This window comes from Thunnus maccoyii, chromosome 13, assembly GCF_910596095.1.
Source record: "Thunnus maccoyii chromosome 13, fThuMac1.1, whole genome shotgun sequence".
NCBI classification, from domain to species: Eukaryota; Metazoa; Chordata; class Actinopteri; order Scombriformes; family Scombridae; genus Thunnus; species Thunnus maccoyii.
In genome coordinates, this window is record NC_056545.1 from 18,601,164 (window position 1) to 18,621,055 (window position 19,892).

At 38.6% G+C, this 19,892-nt stretch overlaps 1 protein-coding gene across 3 annotated transcripts in view; it reads left to right on the forward strand.

Annotated features, from left to right (window-relative positions):
* Positions 1 to 19,892, forward strand: part of cadm2a (cell adhesion molecule 2a) — a 231,096-nt gene that overhangs the window by 136,029 nt on the left and 75,175 nt on the right. The gene's annotated exons all lie outside the window — the stretch shown is intronic.

Here is a 19,892-nt window from a genome sequence, read left to right on the forward strand (position 1 = left end):
TACATCACTGATAATTGAAACAGACTTCCATTATTTAACGCTGTAATTAGAAAATTCCCTCCCTTTCGCATACAATTACTCTTTATTTTAAATGACAGCACAGGCATCATAAGGTGTCTAAACGTATCTGCACAATCTATATGTCTGCGCAAGGCCATGTTCATTTTATCACACACACTCAAACACCTTTGCACACTATCACATGTGCTTTGCACACATACTGAAAGTCATGATCAGCCTGCTTAAAGCCTTGTCATATTAGCATATCCTATCAAATTCAACTTTGATTAACATTTTTGCATTTAAAGTGGCGATTGTGATATATAATTGAAGATGGTGTGATTTTTAAGACATGCTGTATATAAAAGAATTAAACAAATACTATATTACACCCATCTTGTTTATGCATTGATAGTCTTCTTTCCCCTTTATATCTCAATGCAACTGCTTCATATGGTTTTTACTTCATAAAACTGGAAGAGGGAGACTGATCTCTTGCCTTCAGCAGGAAGACCATTATTATCTGATAATGTTGGGTTTTACCGAATGGCCTGAAAGTTCCAGAAAGTTAGAAGAAAAGCCTGCAAGGAGTAATCATTGACCTGAAATAATGGGAACTAAAAATAGTAAGCTAGAAAAAGAAGAAAGTGCAGAGGAAATGAAAAACTGGAGTAAGATTGTATTGGTGTATTTGGGCAGTTTTAACTGGAATGTCACATAATGTCATGACCGTTGAAGGATAAAAGACAAGAAGGTGTCTGTTGCAAACCAGTCTCACATCAAAATGTGTAATAGTTACATTGATCCACAGCACAAAATGTATTAGTTTTGCAATAATGGCTCTAAAATTGTGAGATGCCTACGTTTTTTTAGCCTATTCTTTTCAATTGGCCTGCGTCCACATCACGTGATCTTCTAGTTGAGGCCATATGCTAGAGGTGTTCCCAAATACAAATATGTTTTTTGGCAAAGCACAAATTGTGGGTTTTTACAAACATTTTATTTCATATATATATTTTTAAAAATTATTTGTTTTCGGGAAGAAAAAAAAACATGTCAAATACCAGCGTGCAGGTCGGTTACATCGCTGTCTCAGCCTCTCTCCTCTGCTCTGCTGTTACGTCTACCAGCAGGCCTCAACAAGGGAAGTCACATCAACCTGCTGCATGACACACATTTCCTTATCTAGACATCACTCCCGGAGTTGGGGGTGTTCCCCAGAGATAAAGCTGAGCTGCTGATACAAGCGTAGTGCTCCCAAGGGACTCTCCATAACCTGTTGTTCCCCTTCTCCTTTCCACAAAGTTAGGTTGTAAAAAATAGGCAATAAATGAAAAGTGCAAAGCAAGAATCGCTTTTGAAGTTCTTCCCTACATGTTACATGCTGTGCTGTCTCTGTGTTATTGGTGTATAAATAAGTAGAGGTTTGTCTTCATGTTGGCAATGCACTCAGTTTAGCTCAGTAGTCAGCGCAGTCATCTATGATCTGGGAGACTGAGTTCGAGATGTGCGGGGACCTCCTGCGTAACGCCTGAGACGTGCGTCACATGGAGAAAATAGGCAGGACCTCGAATCTCTAGATGACACAACACAGCCAAAATGAAAAGCAAGAGGTTCCGCGATGCACACGTGCCGCTCACGTATCCAGTGTGTCCCAGGTGTTAAAATAAGTGTTTATGAATAAACTACCTAACACTTTTATATCCTAAAATTAAATGCACAATAAAAACAAAAAATTGATTTTTATGCCTATTTCCCCTTTTTTTAATACAAATATAAATCATTTTACTGCCTCAACAAATATAGATACAAATACAAATACTGGGCTCTCTGCACATCCCTATATGCCACAGATATCAAGAATAATTCATTTTTTCTTACGGGAAAATTGTAGCACACATAAGTATTGCTAAATTTGTCCTTCATGACTTTCTAAATATATCTGTATTTCATAGTAGAGTAACCTAACCTCAATTTCTAAAATTCTGAAGCCAACTTTTACATGTTTAAGCTATAATATGCTTCAGGCAAAACACAATTACATCTAGCTTACACTTTAGGCGAGAAGTCTTATCAAGGGAGACTTATAACTACAATGCAAGGGGGAAATAAGCTTATCTAACAAAATCAGAATAAATGTGCTTCAGTTGTTGAATAGAACAAATGTAAAATAATCTCATAAGCTATAAAAGAAAAAAAAAGACCTATTAAGGAAGATATAAACAATGATTAAGAAACTTTGCGGGCTGGTGTGAATCAAGGATTGTGAGGAACCAGAGAAATAATATATTGGAGAACATGGTTCAACGGGGGTCAGTAAAACATATTTCTTGACATTCATTTTATTTTACGATGAACGACAGGTATTGCCTCGGAGACTTTGTTGGAGCTGAAGACATTACTTCAAGAGCCTAGAATGAAGGAGGCTGCACTATTAGATGGAAGACAAATAACAAGACCTGGGCAGTGTCTTGATTGTGAATTGTTGTGTTGTGCCAGTACATGTAGTAGAGGGCACACTAACAGTTGTTTGTGGAGTCCACAGGATTTCTGGTAGTTTAGGTTAGTGTCACTGTGATTTCAACAGTGACTGGATTGTGTTTGCAGGTTACAAAGTTGCAGCTCAGTCTTGTTAAAGCTGAGCTTGAGGTGGAGGCTAGATATGTAAGCTGGATGCAGTGTTGGGGAGTAACTAGTTACATGTAATGACATTAATTCAATTACAAAATAAATGTAATTGTAATATATTACAGTTGCCGTGATAAAAAAATGTAAATTAAATTACAGTTACTAATGAAAATGTTGGTAATAGAAAGGGGTTTTCAAGTAGAGATGCTGCACAAAAAGTTGGAACGTTCTAATAAAAGATGCTGGGTGCAGTGCTTTGTCTCTAGGCGGCCCATGCACTCTCTCCTCAATGGGAACAACTGAAAAAAGATGCTGTCGTTCAGAAAAAAAAAAGCTATATGGACAAGACATCTTGAGGAGCGGGAGGAAGAGAATTCAGCTCAGCCATCATTCTCAACCCAGACACCTACTTCTGCACCAGTTTCTCCTCAACAAGTGCCAAGTAATAACTACATGTACGTGGCTGCTAATTCTGCACTTTCCCTGTCAGCAACAGCATGTAACTTAGCACTTGATTCTCCAACAAAGACATCCCAAGAAGTGACTGACTGAACTTGGACTATAATGAAATAATTTCAGTGTTCGACACCAAGCCCCGTCATCTCCTGCTGTAATCAGACAAGCAAACAGAAAAGCTAATTTACAATTTCGGACTTTAGTAGCCCATTGCCTATTTCAATGTTATTGTTTATAGTTTTTGTTGGGTGTACAATTAGATGTGATGTTATGCTTATGTTGCTGCGTCTGCTGTGTGTGTGAGCATGTTGGTGCTAGTGTACCTCTATCCATACGTTTGATTAATGATGCTGTTGCGTCTGTCAGTTGTGTGTGTGTGTGTGTGAATATATGGCCGTCGTGCCAGGCTATGTGATGCTGTTTATGTTTGTCTTGGTATCTGTAACATTACCTCTGATGATGTGTAAGGCTTATATGATTAGACTGTGGTGCATTCAGGCAAATATAGTTGTAATGGCCTTTTGTGGTTAACATATGCATTTCAGAACCTATTAAGTATGCTAAATACGCTACTGGCTTACAAGGAGCTGTCTCTGTGTCTAGACAGGCTCCATTCATTTGGCAGTATGTACTCAAATTAGCTTTATTGACCAGTTTAAAACATCTGTTAGAAAAGTAATTAAAAAGTAATCAAATGTAATAAGTGATTTGATTTGATGACATTATTAAAATAGTTACATTACTTTTTTTACATTTTTAACAGGGTAACTACTAATCTGCAACCTTTTAAAAGGTTCCCAACCAAAGTAACCTTCCTAACACTGGCTGGACTTCAGCTAGACAAGCTAGAACTTCAACCTGACTGTCAGAAAATGGAGAATTTAGTGTTGTTTGAGTAGCAGTGGAAGAAGTTTTCGAGGAGAGATGACACAGCAAATCAGTGTCATGGGAAGGAAAAATAGGATGCGCCACAGGACAGAAGCCAGGGAAACCTCACGGGGGATACAGTCAAGAGAGGCACACGTTCCATAATACCCAACTTTATTTGAATATTCAGGTTATGGTGGTTGACAGTGTCAAATGCAGCAGAGCCGTATCGGAGCATGGGCAGCTCCTGTGAAGAGAAGTGCTGCACTGACAGCAGTGATTGTAGTGTCATGATAGTGTGAAGCCACATGGATTGTTGGGATATCACATCCAAGGGTTTTGGAAGGAATGAGACACCAAACTCTATTACTTGACATCAGGTTGCCTGTGGGTCAGTTATTTACGAGGGCTGTTGTCCCGCTGATATCTATGGGGAAGCTGATTTTTTAAAGTGAATGTCATTCTCCAAAACTGTCTGACAGAAATAAATTGTTTCAGGATTCAGTTCAGTGATTTACTTCACCACTACCCTCCACCACCCTGTGAACTCTGTCATAAAGACAACAATGAAGTTTGAGAATTCATGAGTTTGCTGTAATTGTGATTATTTAAGCCTAGTGTGGACAGTTGCCAGCTGGCACTAAAGTCATTAAAAAGGCAGACAGAAAACGGCTCTTTTGTGGTGCAGTGTTAAAATTGCAAATTTCAGTTCAGTTATTTTAGTGAACTAATATGCTGTCAAGTTTTATTCAAATGAATCATTGGTTTGTCAATAAGTCCATTACCACTAGAGCAATTTACATGTACATCGAAAAATGTCAGTAACAAATTGTTGGCGGTAACTAGGACAGTGAATTTCAATTAAAAGTCAAAGCTGCATCTTTGTCTGATTGGAGGAATTTTTTTTTTTTTTGCTTAGTTGTTAGTGATGGAGGCCAGCACAGTCAACTTCCTGTAAAGGTTTTTGAAACACTAAGAGCCAAATCGACCAAGGCTTTTGTCATGTGATGCACTCTGTTCCAAACACATGCATACAGTTTGCATGTCATTTGTGAAAGTGTCTGCAATTTGCACCAGGGGATGATTATGTATTCTGCTGGATTTACTAGCATCACGCAATTTGCAACTGTCTGTTTTAACTGGGAAAATTATTAGCCTCTTAAGACTAGGCGTGCCACAAGGAAGGTTGCAGTGGAGAAAAGAAACATGCATTAAATATAGGCTTATATATAACTAAAAAGCAATCATTAGAAACAGAAATTAAGCAACTAGGATATTGTTAATGAGCACAATATCTGATTACTGTAACAAATAGGGGATGTTGGTTTGTGTTCATCAAACTTGAATTTGAATCAATCAATGAACTGTAAAATCATTTCAGACGGCAACTAAACATTTCTTTTTATTAAGACATTTAGGCCCAAGTGGTTTCATTTACCTCACTGTCAGCATCTGTATTCACACATTGTCCACCTCCATCTGTTCTGCTCATTATTAGAGATATATTCTAATAATGATAATATCATATTTGTATGTGTCTTGTTGGAGGACGGGACAGACAGGTGGAGGACCCAGATGCAGACAAAGGGCAGCACAGGTTGGACAAAAAAAGGCTTTAATAAATTAATAATGAAGTTCAAAAACAGGCTTACATGTCCAAAAGCTGGCAGGTCAAAAAACAGATGGAACAGAGCAGATAACAGACAGGATCAGAATACAAAATGACTGAATACAATTGTCCATAGGAGCAACATCGAGGACCCCCTTGAAACGAGACGATGAATCTCAAGGGGTTTATTCTTTGATTAAATTTTGGAAAATAAACATTATAACAAAGACAGACTGGCAGGGAATGAATGACTGAGACTGGTAGATGTACTGAGGGGCTGATGAGGGAATGGGGAACAGGTGAGTAGGGAGGAGGATCAGGAAGGAACCGGCTGGGGGAAACACTGTGAGCAGAGCAGGGCTAACGAGGCTTGATGCAGAGCAGGTGTGAAGGGAAAAGCAGGCTGGGAAAAGAGCACAAGAACACAGGAGGGAAACGCAGAGCAAACAGACTACAAAAACCCAGAGAACACAATAAAACCAGACAGGACTGTGACAGCACCATGACAGTATGAGTGATAAGCTAACAGTTAAGGATCCTTAAATTCCTTTCAATTTTCAGTAAACAGTGTTATAAAAGCAGTATCCTTTTCCAAGAGAAGTGACTTTCAGAGGTCATCTTGTCTGTGGTCTCTGGTGTTCCTGTCAACTTGGCTGGACCAACTCATTTTATTTGTCTTTAGGTAATTGAAAGATTTCAAAGATAATCCCAAACACCAAACCACTGTGGGAAAAACGATTCACCTTTTCAGTAGTTTTCACTTGCTCGCTCCCTCTCTCTCTTCGATCAATCGGTCAGTTAACGAATAGCCTGTATCAATTATTTAGATAAAGCTTTCACCAAAAAAGAACATGCATTTTTTATTAGAAGTATAATGCCATACACTAATTATTGGCAATATTATTGTCAATAATTGGATTACTGTACACGTGGCCATTCATATGCTTCTGTTTCTCTTGTCATATGAATTCACCAATATTGAATGGTGATTTGATTCACTGTCAATACTTACAACTCTATGTAAAGTGTGAGTAAAACCCTGCTAGCCTAGCACCATTCTGCATGAGGTTGTGCTTTTGTCTGTTTTAACCTCAAGCTGTTGTGTAGATCTAATCCTTATTTTCCATATATAGTGAACAACTAAATAAGTGCAGATTCTATAGAGTCCCCTGATGCATTTGTGTTAATGAAATACAGTGCAGTTCTTTTTTCCTAATGCAAAGAGGATTTGTGGGACTTGTGTGAAATTTTGCAGGTAAGGTTTAAAGCTTTATATTTAAATTCTCTGAGTAATATATATATATATATATATATATATTATATATAAGAAGTATAAGTTTTTAGATACTGCAAACAGTGGTGAAGTTTGAAGTCTCACACCTGACTGAGCAATCTGAATGTGTCACTTGAAGACTGCTGCGCTTTAGCGATAGCCGACTTATTTCTATAAGTGCTGATTTGCCAGAGTTGACAGGTGTGATCGTACGGACTGAATACTTGCTGCAGAGAATGAAAACATATTCATTCATTAAATCTCAGTGGATTGCTTCTCTTGAGCTTTATATATGCAGTGGCCTTTTTCCTGAGTTACCAACTGACAATCACTGGTTACCACCTATCTATGAGAGCATGGCTATGTGTCAGGTAACTGACATTTGAATGGCCTCCTCACTCACTGTGTGGTGTTGAGGTGTCAACACCTTTGTCTGGCCCTGACAGAAAGTCAGCTGTGATGGATATGACATTGCAGCTCCTTGACATTATTGCTCCCATTGAGAGGTCCGTAGGAGTCCACACTTACAGGATACAGGATGTCTCCGTCCCTCTGTTTCACACCCATGCATATGCGCACACACACGCACACACACACAGTGAGCATAAAGGCATGAAGCCAAATGGCATAATCCTTCAATGATCCATCAAGTGTTTGAGCAGCCATTGTGTCCTGACCATTAACTGGGCGAGGAGAGCATCTTTGAGATGGTAATGTTGCTGCTCTCATTTAGCACATAGCCAAGACAAAATGCCAACTGCTAATCAGCCATGTGTGTTAGAGAGAGACAGAGAGAAAGAGAGATATATGGAGAGAGAGAGTGGAGAGATAGAGAGAAAGAGGACCATCAAGGCTTTTCAGAAATTCACATAGACAATCTCCCTCATTATTTGTGTGGATAACCTATTACAATCTAGCCCCAGCCAGTAATTGGGTTTTTGTTGGGAATCCTATGGAATGCAGTGCATGCTTAGTATTTATGTAAACCGTTTTTACGAGGAATGAACAATACCAGCCGTAGACAAGAAGTGGAGCACAATTAGTGAGTAACTGGTGACAGAAAATGTAGCAACTTCCAGCCAAAGGTGCAATACATGTACAAAGAAAGATGGATTACTTTTATACCATGGCACAAACTCAACATATTTTTTTTAATTTCCTTATCGTATTGGTCACTAGTTCTAGTTTAGAGGATGGATTTTCATGATTTATGATAATTTGGTGCCAAACTGGGATGGGGAGAACAATCTTACAGCTTTGCATTAGTATCTTACTGTATCACTTTAGTGAAAATAAATGCTTCATTTACAGTTAAGCTTAAGCTGACATTTGCTCTTTATGACTTTACTAAGTCAATATAGCAGTGATGATACAGACAGTACAATACATGAGACTTAGAGCACATGTTTTAATTGTATCATTGTGACTTATTTATTGGAAATGTGTTCAAGACTCTTTTGATTCATCCTTGTATGTCTATTCATATTAGGGGTGCAATGGATCACAAAACTCACGGTTCAGATCGTATCACGGGTTTGAGTCATGGATCGGATTATTTTTCGGATCAGCAAAAAAAAAAAAGAGGGAGACAAAACTTTGTATTCCATATATTCTGTAAAATACTTATAGCAAGGAACTTTTGCCCACGGTCTTAACTGAAAACAACATTCAAGATGTCCAATGTTTAAATAAAATCTTAAAATATATAAAATATTCAAAGCTCAATTGTTAAATTAAATTGCAATATGAAGCATGATACCTTCTTTCTCTAAACATGGTAGTGAATGAAACAGCCTGTGTCCACATCATCAAAACTTCATAACTTACAATCATGAACACACGTCTTATCCTACAACTTGTTGAACGAGCCACCAAACAAACATTAACTGGGGGAAAGTGCGCCACTAACGTCAGTTAGCAGCTACGTAGTTAATTAGCTGCTCAGCTGTAGCACATTAAACAGCATGTAAACATACCTGCAGTCACTACGGATCCGTTAAATGCTGGTTTGGTCGTTGCTCTTCAAAATCCCTGTTAGCGACATGCTGTTTGTCTATGACTTGTACTTACAGCAGTTTGTTTACTTTATTTTAAATAAGATATTAAATTTTGCAATTAATCCGCGGTTCACATGCATTCCGAACCGTGGGGGGCGATCCGTACAGATCATGGATCAACTATGATCCGTTGCACCCCTAATTCATATTTAAGTTTTTTGAGGTTTTTTGCTTCCCTTGTGATAAGGATATCTTGACACACATGAAGGTGATTATGATGTCACTGGTCATTTTCATATATATATATATATATATATATATATATATATATATATATATGAATGTGTGTGTGTGTGTGTGTATGTGTATCCCTCATTTCCTTCCTGTAGGTATTTGCCTGAAGAAGACCTGTAGTTGGTCAAAACATTGCAAAATTAAATTAAAGGGAGCTATGAAACACTCTGTTAAAATATATAAGCCACCCCTTTAGTTATACTAGGAGGTTTCCACCTCTCTGATACTTTTTTGTATAATAAAGTCATTTTCTGTAATATCCAAGTATTTTCTACTACAAATCGTCTACATCTAATGTTGCTGGACCTCCTGATTTACAACTTAAATTCTTCCTACACAAGAACAAAAGTTGCCAGAATACATTTGTGAAACTGAATGCAATACCTGTACTCAGTGTATTCAGGAATCGGCCTATTTGAAGGAAAAAAGAAGTCTCTAAAACACACAGCAACACATGCATGCCCACACAAATGTGCAGCATGGTGCATTGGGATGTTTGGGCGCATCGTGTGGTGCACTGTGATGTTGGGGGCGGACATTTAACAGATGGCGCCAGCTACCTCCCAGGATAGTAATGTTCAATTATCTGTGTCCAATTTACACCTTTGTAATGGGCGAGAAAGACAGGGAGAGAGGACAGTCGGAGAGAGTTGGTATAAATGAAAGCTAGGATGGACAGGAAACATGGTAGGGGGTGCAACAGTGACAGGAATATGGAGTTGTTGTTTTTTTAAAATAATAATAGGCTGGATTGTGCACATTCTCCTCTGGAGGCTGTATCACAGTGCTGCTGTGCCCCCCTCCCCACTATCCTTACACAGCTCCCCTGGGTGTCTGTGGATAGCTATAATAGGACCATGTTGAGGTCAACTTTAATTTGAGGGGGGAAAAAAGCAAACAAGTCACTGTTTTATTTATTTATTTAGTTCAATTGTAACACTTGGAAGGAATTAGTTCCAGTCCAATTTGTTCAAAATGACCCAGATGAGTTCAAATTTGTCTTTGGTAATTGAACACAGTTTTCCTTTTGTTCTTCTGTAAATATAAGCTGAGGCATGAAATGAAATTTATTCATGTTTCCCAGCCTTGGGTGAAAGGTATGGGTGAAGCAAGGTGTGTCAGAGCCTGGAAATAATATTTTTAATTTGATCAACAAAAATACTTTATTCTGCCTCAAAATACACTGAATATTAAGAACCTTGTTACACTGATGATATCTGTAATTAAGATCTGTTTCATATTTTCATTCAGTACTTGCTGTTTAATCACTTCTATAAATTTGTGTCAGTGAAAACATGTTTTCTACCATCTGTACTTTTTTATCAAACCGCTTTTAATAAATGAAATAAGTGAAACAAGGTGCTCATCAGATCTGTCTGCATACAGAGAGTTATATATCTAATCTAAACGGTCAGAACTTTTTGATTTCAAATACATTTAAACTTTAATACATTTTAAACGTGTGTATGTCTGATTGAGTGGCTGGTTAAAAAGCTTTTAATACACCTAAACAAATGCAACATTTAACCAGGCAGGTCACTCAGAAACAAATTCTTATTACAAGGACGACCTGGCAGGACTCTTGCCAGGCTAGCCTGGCAGGAGGCAAGCACACCCACACGATCACACCAAACAAAAACACAAAAAGGACAAAACAGATGGACTAGCATTATAGGGGAGAGGGAAAAAAAACATTACAAAGCACTGAGTAACATCAGTAATGTAATTAAATGGATATGTAAAAGCAAGAGAATGAACAAATCTGCAGAAAAGTATGCTTTACAAACATAAGCATTTAGTTATGTGAGAGAAGCAGTTGCAGCTCACAGTTTTGAATGTATCTTAATGTACACTAAGCATTGTGCTTGTATGGAAATGATTTTGGCATGCTAAGAAAAAAGTTTATTCAGGAGGTAGTTTAGGTCTGTAAATTGTAAAAGCAAAGAAGCACTTTGAAACAGCGCTTATAGTCAGGCATTGATCTGTACATCGCTACTCCACCTACTCCAGCTGGAGTAGAAGTAAACAGCCACCTTTTAGGCTCACAGCTGCTCTCCCATACATTAGCTGAATCACCAGTGAATATAATTGCTGCAAGTAGCAGATTTCCCTAAAGAATAACACTTTTATAATGGAATAGGAGTATGAAATGAGATGTACGTGCTGATCTATGTAATGTACTGTAGCCTGCATATTTACCAATGTGTACCGCACAAGGCTAGATTGATGGGTGGGTGAAAAATAACCTCTATTGAGTCATAATGTACATAGAGAAGGTAGAGAGGCAGAAGAGAAGACTTTAAACAACATGGAATGAAGAAAAGCGAGATGAAGAAAAGATTATTTGAAAGGCTCCTTGAAGTTATTATTCAGGATTTGTGTGTACCAGAGAAGCTGTGAAACAAGAGCAAGAGACGTCAGAGCAAAGGATCCATGCAGGAGGCCTGGCTGACCTGGTTAGCTGGAGCTGGTTTGATTCCCATGGGAAACCTGCATGTTGTAGCACTGCTCACTTCACTACAGTAGCTTCATTAGAAACTCCACCACAATGCTCGTTCTCTCTTTTGTGTGTTTGTATATTTTGTGCATTTGTTTTTTTTATCCACATCACCCACACACACACTTGCTTGAGTTTTTCTTCTATGAAACACTGGTATGAATAATGGAAGCTAGTGAAGTGGAATGAATGCTTTAACACACAGACAGACAACAAAAACAAGCAAGGTGCAAGCCATTTTCTTCTACCACTGTTCTCCTCTCCCTTTTTCTTTCCTCCTCCACTCCTCTCCTTGCTCTCATCTTCTCATCTGGCCCACCCAGGGATAGAACAGCAGAATGGTGTATTGTTGATTGTTTTTGGAAAAAAAAAAAAAAGCCATTAAAGTAGAAAGCTTCGGATGTGGGGATGAAACGGGGGGAATGCAAGACAAAAGAGAGAATGCTATAGCCATGGACTTGAAAGGAGGATGAATCCACATGTGTCTTAGAGCCTTTTCTTCTTCCCTTTATCCTTTATAGCTGCAGTCTCCACTGAACTGCTGCCCACTGAGGCAGGCTGCAGTCCTGATGCCCTAGAGATTGCCTATGGCCATTATTACGAAAGACCCTGTGCACTGCACCACTCTACACACACACACACACACACACACTTCTGCATGTAAACCTGCAAGAATGTACACAGCAGTGTTCAAAGTAACATTTTTTCCCCACCGGCCCACTTGGCCAGTAGATCAGAGGTTTGCTGGCCCCTTGTATATTTTCACTGGCCCAGCAGCCTAAAATGAAAATAAGTGTTTGTTTGTTTTTTCTGTGATTTTGGTGATTTATTATACATAATATGTATAATAAAACAGTGAAGTTCCCTTTAGATTTGGTTGTTTTCCTTTAGTTATTGATATGTAATGTTGATATATTACACACATATGCAAAATATAAAATTAGGCACATATTGGATCAGTAAATGAATGGTGTATAAATGTAGGTTTGTGTGAAGCCAGATAGTATGGAATACAGAGAGAAGAGAAGAGAATTTATGATAATAACATTTCAGCGAGTATGGATGACCTTGATAATAAACTAAATTAAACAAATTAACATGAACAACATCAACAGTAACAATTATATATACACTCAGAGATCTGCAGAAAAACACTAACAGTGAACAGTGAGAGAAAGAACGTAATGGCATTTGTCTGTGTTTACTCTGGGTTAAACCTTAGGTTAGTTACTTTAGTTTTAAACCTATATTAACCGCAGTTAAACAAATAGAAACAGAGCAGCAGCTGTAATCTCTGCACATTAGGAGATATTTCTGCAGTAGATGTTGGCAAAGCTGGTAGATGAAGGCTAAACCTCAATAATGTCCTAAAAAAACACTCCTGGTGATTAGCAGCAAGCATTTTTTTGGTTTTAACCTAACTGTATATGTTGTTGGTTATAAACCTTGGTGATTAACACTTAAACAGAAAGCTGTGTGTCTCCTGCCGAGGCTGCTGCTGTCAAAGTCACACAGAAGACATGCACATAACTACGCAGTGAGGATGTTAACAAAACATATCACACTTGCTGATTTCCACCCAGGAGTATTGTTGCAGAAGTAGAAAAGCCCTTCTTTTTTTTCATAGCCTCGTAAGTTTCTTTCACATTTTTTGCATTTTTTTTTGAGTACTGGTGTCACACCGTATTTGGTGACCCTTCAGATTCACCGGGAAAGAGGCTAGCAAGCTAAGAGCGCAGCCTTCTCCGTATGTATTTCAGCGAATCACGATGCATTTCATCGCTCATGTCTTGAAAACGATGACATCTCCTAAAACGTGTTCACATTGCAGGCTCAGATTGCCTCGCATAAACTTTCCCTGCATAAACTTTTACTGGCCCTGGGCCATCAGGCCATGGGTAATGTCGAACCCCGCACAGCCTTCTAAACAAATGCTTAACACACAAACATACTCATATATACACACACAGGCACATACATGCAACATTCATTAGGGGTGCTCGGCCCCGCAGGCCCAAAGCTTTCAGTCCCTCCTGTCGGAAGTCTATTCTCTTCTCGACCTGCTGGAAAGCCACATAAACACAATGCCCTAAATAGAATGGAATATAAAGGTGATGGTTTGAAAATATGAGGTAACAGTCTGGTGATGACTGAAGCAGTAACAATCACAGGGAGCTTGCGCTGTTTGATGCCAAATGGTCCCTTGAGGGCGAGGCTCACCGGTCAGCTCCCTACAGAGTCACAGTGAACACTTTGCCAATTTACCATCATTCTAGCCTTTGTAATGCAACACAGCACAAACATGCCTTTGTTCACTGACCTTTGAATAATTCAGCTGGAGCAAAATGCTATGACACATTTTTGATCAAAGTGTCACTATCAAGGGGAGGAGGCATTTTCCAGACGCTATGTGTTCCTCTCCACTGAGGATAAAAGCTTCTCTCCTCAACACGATCTCTGACTAACAGTAAGGATAGAGCCACAGAATACAGTAGAAAATCCCTCAGAAATATATGACAATCCATATGTTTGAGTTAAAGAGAGCGCCTGATGCTGAATAAAGCATTACTCTCACATAACTCCTTATCCTGTACGGATTTGACCTCTGCACAGGGTAAAAAATGAAGCCTGTATTATCCGGAAGTTTTCCTTGGAAATCTCCTGTCCCTTCATCCTGTGACGAATGGCTGGAGATTACAGGTTGGTGACCAGGCATACGCATCCACTTCAAAGCTTTGTCTGGAGGAAGCCATTTGTTACCCCCAGGGCATCTATCACAATATAACTTCACCTTCTAAACTATTCATTTGAAGAAGCAGTGGAAACAAAACCATCTGCTGAGTTATGGGCTGTATCTGGACTGTCCATCATCCAACAGCAGTACCTGTTTGACATTGTGTGTGTGTGTGTGTGTGTGCGTACGTGTGTGCATGTGTATGCATTTGTGTGTGTCCATCATCCTATAGCAATTCCTGTTTGACTTTTCTTGTTGGGGAGATTCATGATTTCGATATCCCTCGGGTGTTTTGTGGAAATTGAAATGTGCTGCTCGAGCCCAGGGGGAATTTCTTTAAGGCTTTAAATGGCAAAATTTTATAGGCAGTGTGAGTGCGTGCGGGTGTATCGGCGTGCATGTGCCCATATTTGTTTTTTTGCGGTCAAAGGGCAGTTTTTATGAGACGACCGTAGTCAAACCCACAGTTGTCTTTTATCTTCTCCCCTGGTCTGATCCTCGTTCCTCTTTGCCTCTCTCTTTTACACCATCCACTGCACTATGATGAATAAAAATGTTGCATGCAGTGTTACCCACAGTAACATGATAAGAGCATTCAAGATTTCTGTGATAGGGCGCTGCCATAGTTACAGTTCAGAGGGTTTCTTGAAGGATTAATGAGATGTGTTTGGTGCTTCTGTTTTGTCAGTTTTTAGACAAGAACATGCTCATCAAGAATGCATCATGTGCCAAATTGAAAAGTAAAATAATAAACATTAGCTGATCAGTTTGGATTCTTATGCAAAAATGAGTCCCGAGGGTCATAATTCTTGTTTTTTTAAAATTTATTCTGTGTAGGAGGGGTTTGGTTTTCAGGCTTGTAACAGAGACAAAGAGACAAAGATGTGGTTCTGTGTTTTTCCTACCTAATAAACACGACTGCTACTGCAGATATACCTGCCAGCAGACAGTGGTGGCTGCCATAGGTTTACAACCCTAAACAGCCATCAAGCAGCTTACTATGAGCTTAAATATGCCAACATGATAGAATATGTTAACCTTTCTGGAAAACAGAACTACACAGAACATAATTACAAACATCAGATTGTTACTTTTAGTCACAAGGATAATTGCTCCATAAACAATTTATATGTGTTAATATGTAGAGTGGGCAGCTTGGCTGATGGCTGCAAATTGTGGTTATAAATAAAGTCAAAAAGCCAGTGAGTCAGATGCCCTTTGTATCTTTTTGTACACTATATTTAAATCTTACAAAAGGCTGGATGCCACATCACAGAGACATACTTGCAGTCCTCTACATAAAAGTTTGTCTTTTAAGACAATTCACATGTCAGTGTAAAAGGAGAAATTTTAAATCATGTATCCTTTAGCGAGTAATTATAAAGGCACAGCAGTAATAATCTTAAATTATCACAATTATTACTGACATGGTCCACAAAATACAGCTTGTGCTTTTTGTTGTGCATCAAAGCCTACAGGTTTAAAAGCTGCTTTTTTGGGGTTAGATATTTTTGCTATGTGGGATGTCAAATCTTTGATATTTAATATCACAGAACTGGAGCTCCATCCAGATAAAAACCTGAAAATTCCAAGCTCACCATTTGTTGAGCAGAATCCCAGTTAATTAAAATGATATATGGAACCACACTAACCGTGGGGATAAGATCAGTTACTGTACTGGATTCTGTGCAGTACACAATGCAACGTGTCACTCGTGTCTGATGTGATCTGCCTGGTGCGTGGGAGGGTGTGATATATGGCAGTGTGGGTGTTCATTCTCTGAATACAACCTTTAAGGTACGCCAATACAGTTGAGAGAATTACACATTTTGTTAAGTACAGTACATTGTGCACACTGGATGCATGTGAATCTCCAATATGTACTGGGTGGATTATACATATTGTGTTTTTTTGTGTTGTGGCGCATGCTGTGACCTTTCTTATAGAACAGCTGTGAAGTCAAGTGACAGAGGAGCTGTTAACTAAAATGTCCTGACATTAAAACCACCATGCCACTGTCACCAAGCTCTCTTCCTAATTTACTAACTGCGGATTCTGCTAAGAGCATTACATTCACTTTTTTACATCACAAGTAAGAACTATATTACACTTAAAAAACTCAACTTTGGAACCAAAACCAAGACTAACTTAAGATTTAAAGGTGATATTATTTTTATTATAGTTTTTTATTAACACACACATTTTAGGTGTTTTACTTTCTTTGCCTAAACCTGCTGTAAATTTGTATCAGTTCACTAATGAATCAATAACATCAGTCAACCCATGCTACAGAAAATACTTGTTTTTTTTTCTGTGGCGTGGGTTGACCAGTTGTCTGGCAGATATCCATGTACAATCTGTATCACAATTGCAACATAGTTGAGGCCAACAGTTTAATCACCATCCTAAATTAATACTCATGTTTGGTTAGCATATGCTAGACAGCAAATTACCATAGCAACAGTGAGTCAGGAAAATGGATGCATTTTTGTAGCTCTGTTCAAATACTGATTTTGTTAAGAAAAAAGAGGTTTAACCAAAATGCATAACAAATTTCATATCTTTGTTGTTTTCTTTGGTAAATGGATACACGTGATAATGAAGGCAAGGGTGTAGAAAAGCAGCCTGTTCAAAATATACTGGACACATCATCTGTTATCACTGACTGCACATGGTAAACAAACTCAGTGTGAAATATTTTCCATCACTTTGTGCTTCAGAAACAGTGAAGTATCAGAAAATCATTATCACTCAGACGCATACAGTAGAGAAGAGAATAAATACCACCATACTGTCGTAATTACTAATGTCCTGGTTTCTAAAATAGGGTCTTTATTCAAAGAAACATAGGATAATAGAAAACATAATACTGCAAAATTAAGGAAAGGAAAGGCAACAGAGCAAAGAAAATAAGTAAAAAAAGATGATAAGGAGAAAAATGATTAGCGATTGTATGTGTAACTTCCTTCATGCCTCACAGTGTTGTGTAACATGGTATATGGTGTTGCACTGACTTCAGTATAACCATGTTATACTCAGGGGGAGTTATTGATTGCTAGAGGGTGCAGAGCAGACAGGCTAGTAAGGAAATGTTGTACAAATTCAGTGTATTTAGTATCTGACTTCATGTTCTTTCTGCCCATTCATCTGTCTGTTGATGCATTCGTTATTTATTTATGTGTTTATGTCACATATTTGTTAATTTGTCTGTGTATAAATGCTTGTTCACTAGCTGAAGCCAGGGAGATGGTAAAAGCTACCAGATGGTTTGCTTAGGTGAATGCAGAAGTGTATGACCTTACACCAACATTGTGCTGCTCCATTCAACTTGTAGTCACACTTCCCTCAACTCCACACCCATTTTTGATGCAAGAATGTCACAAAAGACACATAACACACTCGTAAATAAGCTGTCATTTTGCTGAGTCAGCCTCACTGGGCTTGATCTACACCAGCATGAAAACAGGGCCCAAAGTGGTGGCAATCATCAGGTGTGGCGCCCTTATGTGTTCACTGTGTGTTTAGCTGGAGGCCATTGGCAGTCAGCAATAAACTGTGGATCCCCTGAGTCATGATCTTTGCGTATTGCCTCCAGACAATGCCCACATAGTCACCACAACAAAACACAGCTGTTACAAAGAGGAAAAAATTATATTGCATTGTATAAAATTCCCACACCCTCACTCTATAGTCTCATGATTCCATTAAATATGATCAATTATTGACCTCAGTCAGAATAAAGCAACTGCTCAGAGTCCCTACAACATTTAATCTAATCTTTAATAATTTTATCTAACAATACTGGCATGTTGTGTTTGACAAAGTGCCTTTTTTAATCTATCTATCTATCTATCTATCTATCTATCTATCTATCTATCTATCTATCTATCTATCTATCTATCTATCTATATATATATATATATATATATATATATATATATAACCTAAAGTGTATTATACATACAAGAGTTGATCACTGTTCTGCTGAACAGAAAATTAGAAGAGGCTCTATGGACCAGATTGCCTGGTGCCATTCTCACATGGTCTGGTGATGGTGATTCACCAGATCTGCTTATTTCCAGCATGAAAGCAAAAAATCTGGAAGACGTATTCTCTGACACCACAAACACTGTCCTAGACCATCTTTAGTAAGGATTAAACAAATGTTATGAAGTGTGTGTGTATGTTTCATCAACATGTGTGCCTCTGTACATGTTTTATGGGTGTTCAGCTTATGAGCAGATGATTCTGCATTGGACAGGGTATGTATGCATAATTGTATTAAGGAGTGGAAATCAAATATGCTAGATTAAATGACAAAACAAACAGATGTGTGTCTCCCTGTAATGGGAGAAAACAAGGACGTGGTAGACAGATCTAATAAAGCAGGCAGTATGGTGGCAATAAGCTGAGTTAAGTAAGCTTGATTCCATCTATTAACACTGTTTACCATCTCCTTTATTACCCTGAGATGAATTGCAGCCCTTAGCAAAAGCTGTGCTAAATCAAATAAGATTTAAATACATTTGCTGCTAAATCAAATAAGATTTAAATACATTTGCTTGTATTCATTCAGAGCTATTTTTATGTTGATGATCCTCTTGTAATCAAAATAGTCAACAGTGTATGTCTCGCTCTGAATATGTGTCACAATGTATATTTTCCAGTGTTTTTATCCCAGTGTGTATATGCGTGGATTGATGGCTCCGTGTACAGCCAAGTCATGAGGTGACAAAGAGTGTGTTAAGGTTTTACAGCAATCTGCTCACCGGTGGAATATTGGTTGGATTCCAAGGGCCTGGAGTACATCAAACATACGGCAAAACAGCTGCTGCTGTACGAAAGATAAGCTAAACTCTCCATCATGCCATGTGACAGCTCAGAGAGCCACACTGCACACATCGATCTCCATAGGCTTTTCACTGCATGTCAGACTCTGAATATATCTGCCACTGTGAAAAAGGTAGCCCGAGGGGGGGAAGGAAAATCAGAAGTAGAGAGAAAGACGCGGGTAAGGAAAGGGTTAATAAGGCGGTAGAGTGAATACGAAAAGGCAGGTGAGACAAACTCCTGAATGAGCATAAGTTGAAGGGAGACGTAAAATAGGAAAACAGGAAGGATCTGGCAATTGATCACATGTCCTCCCAGGAGACCTATACCCTAAGGAAATACTATGATCACTGCCATGTGTGTGTGTGTCACAGTAGGTGGCGGCTGTATGAACTATCGCACAGTTTATTTATGACGGCTTCCCGCTGATGGTTACAGAGACAGAGAGCAACCTGCTTACAACTCAGAGCTGTTATGTTCCAACACCACAACAGTCACTCACTTTTCATGCTCTTAGAGTACACACAGTGTGTGTGTTTTACTTAGACCAGTAGCTTCAAACCTGGTTTAGGTAAATAATTGGAAAAAGTGCATGCATGTCCATATCACAATTATCCCTCTACATAAAATTGAAAAAAGAAAAAGAAAAACTCTTTTTGTTTTGTAGCATATTCATCACCAGGTACCTCCGATGATCAATTTTGCAA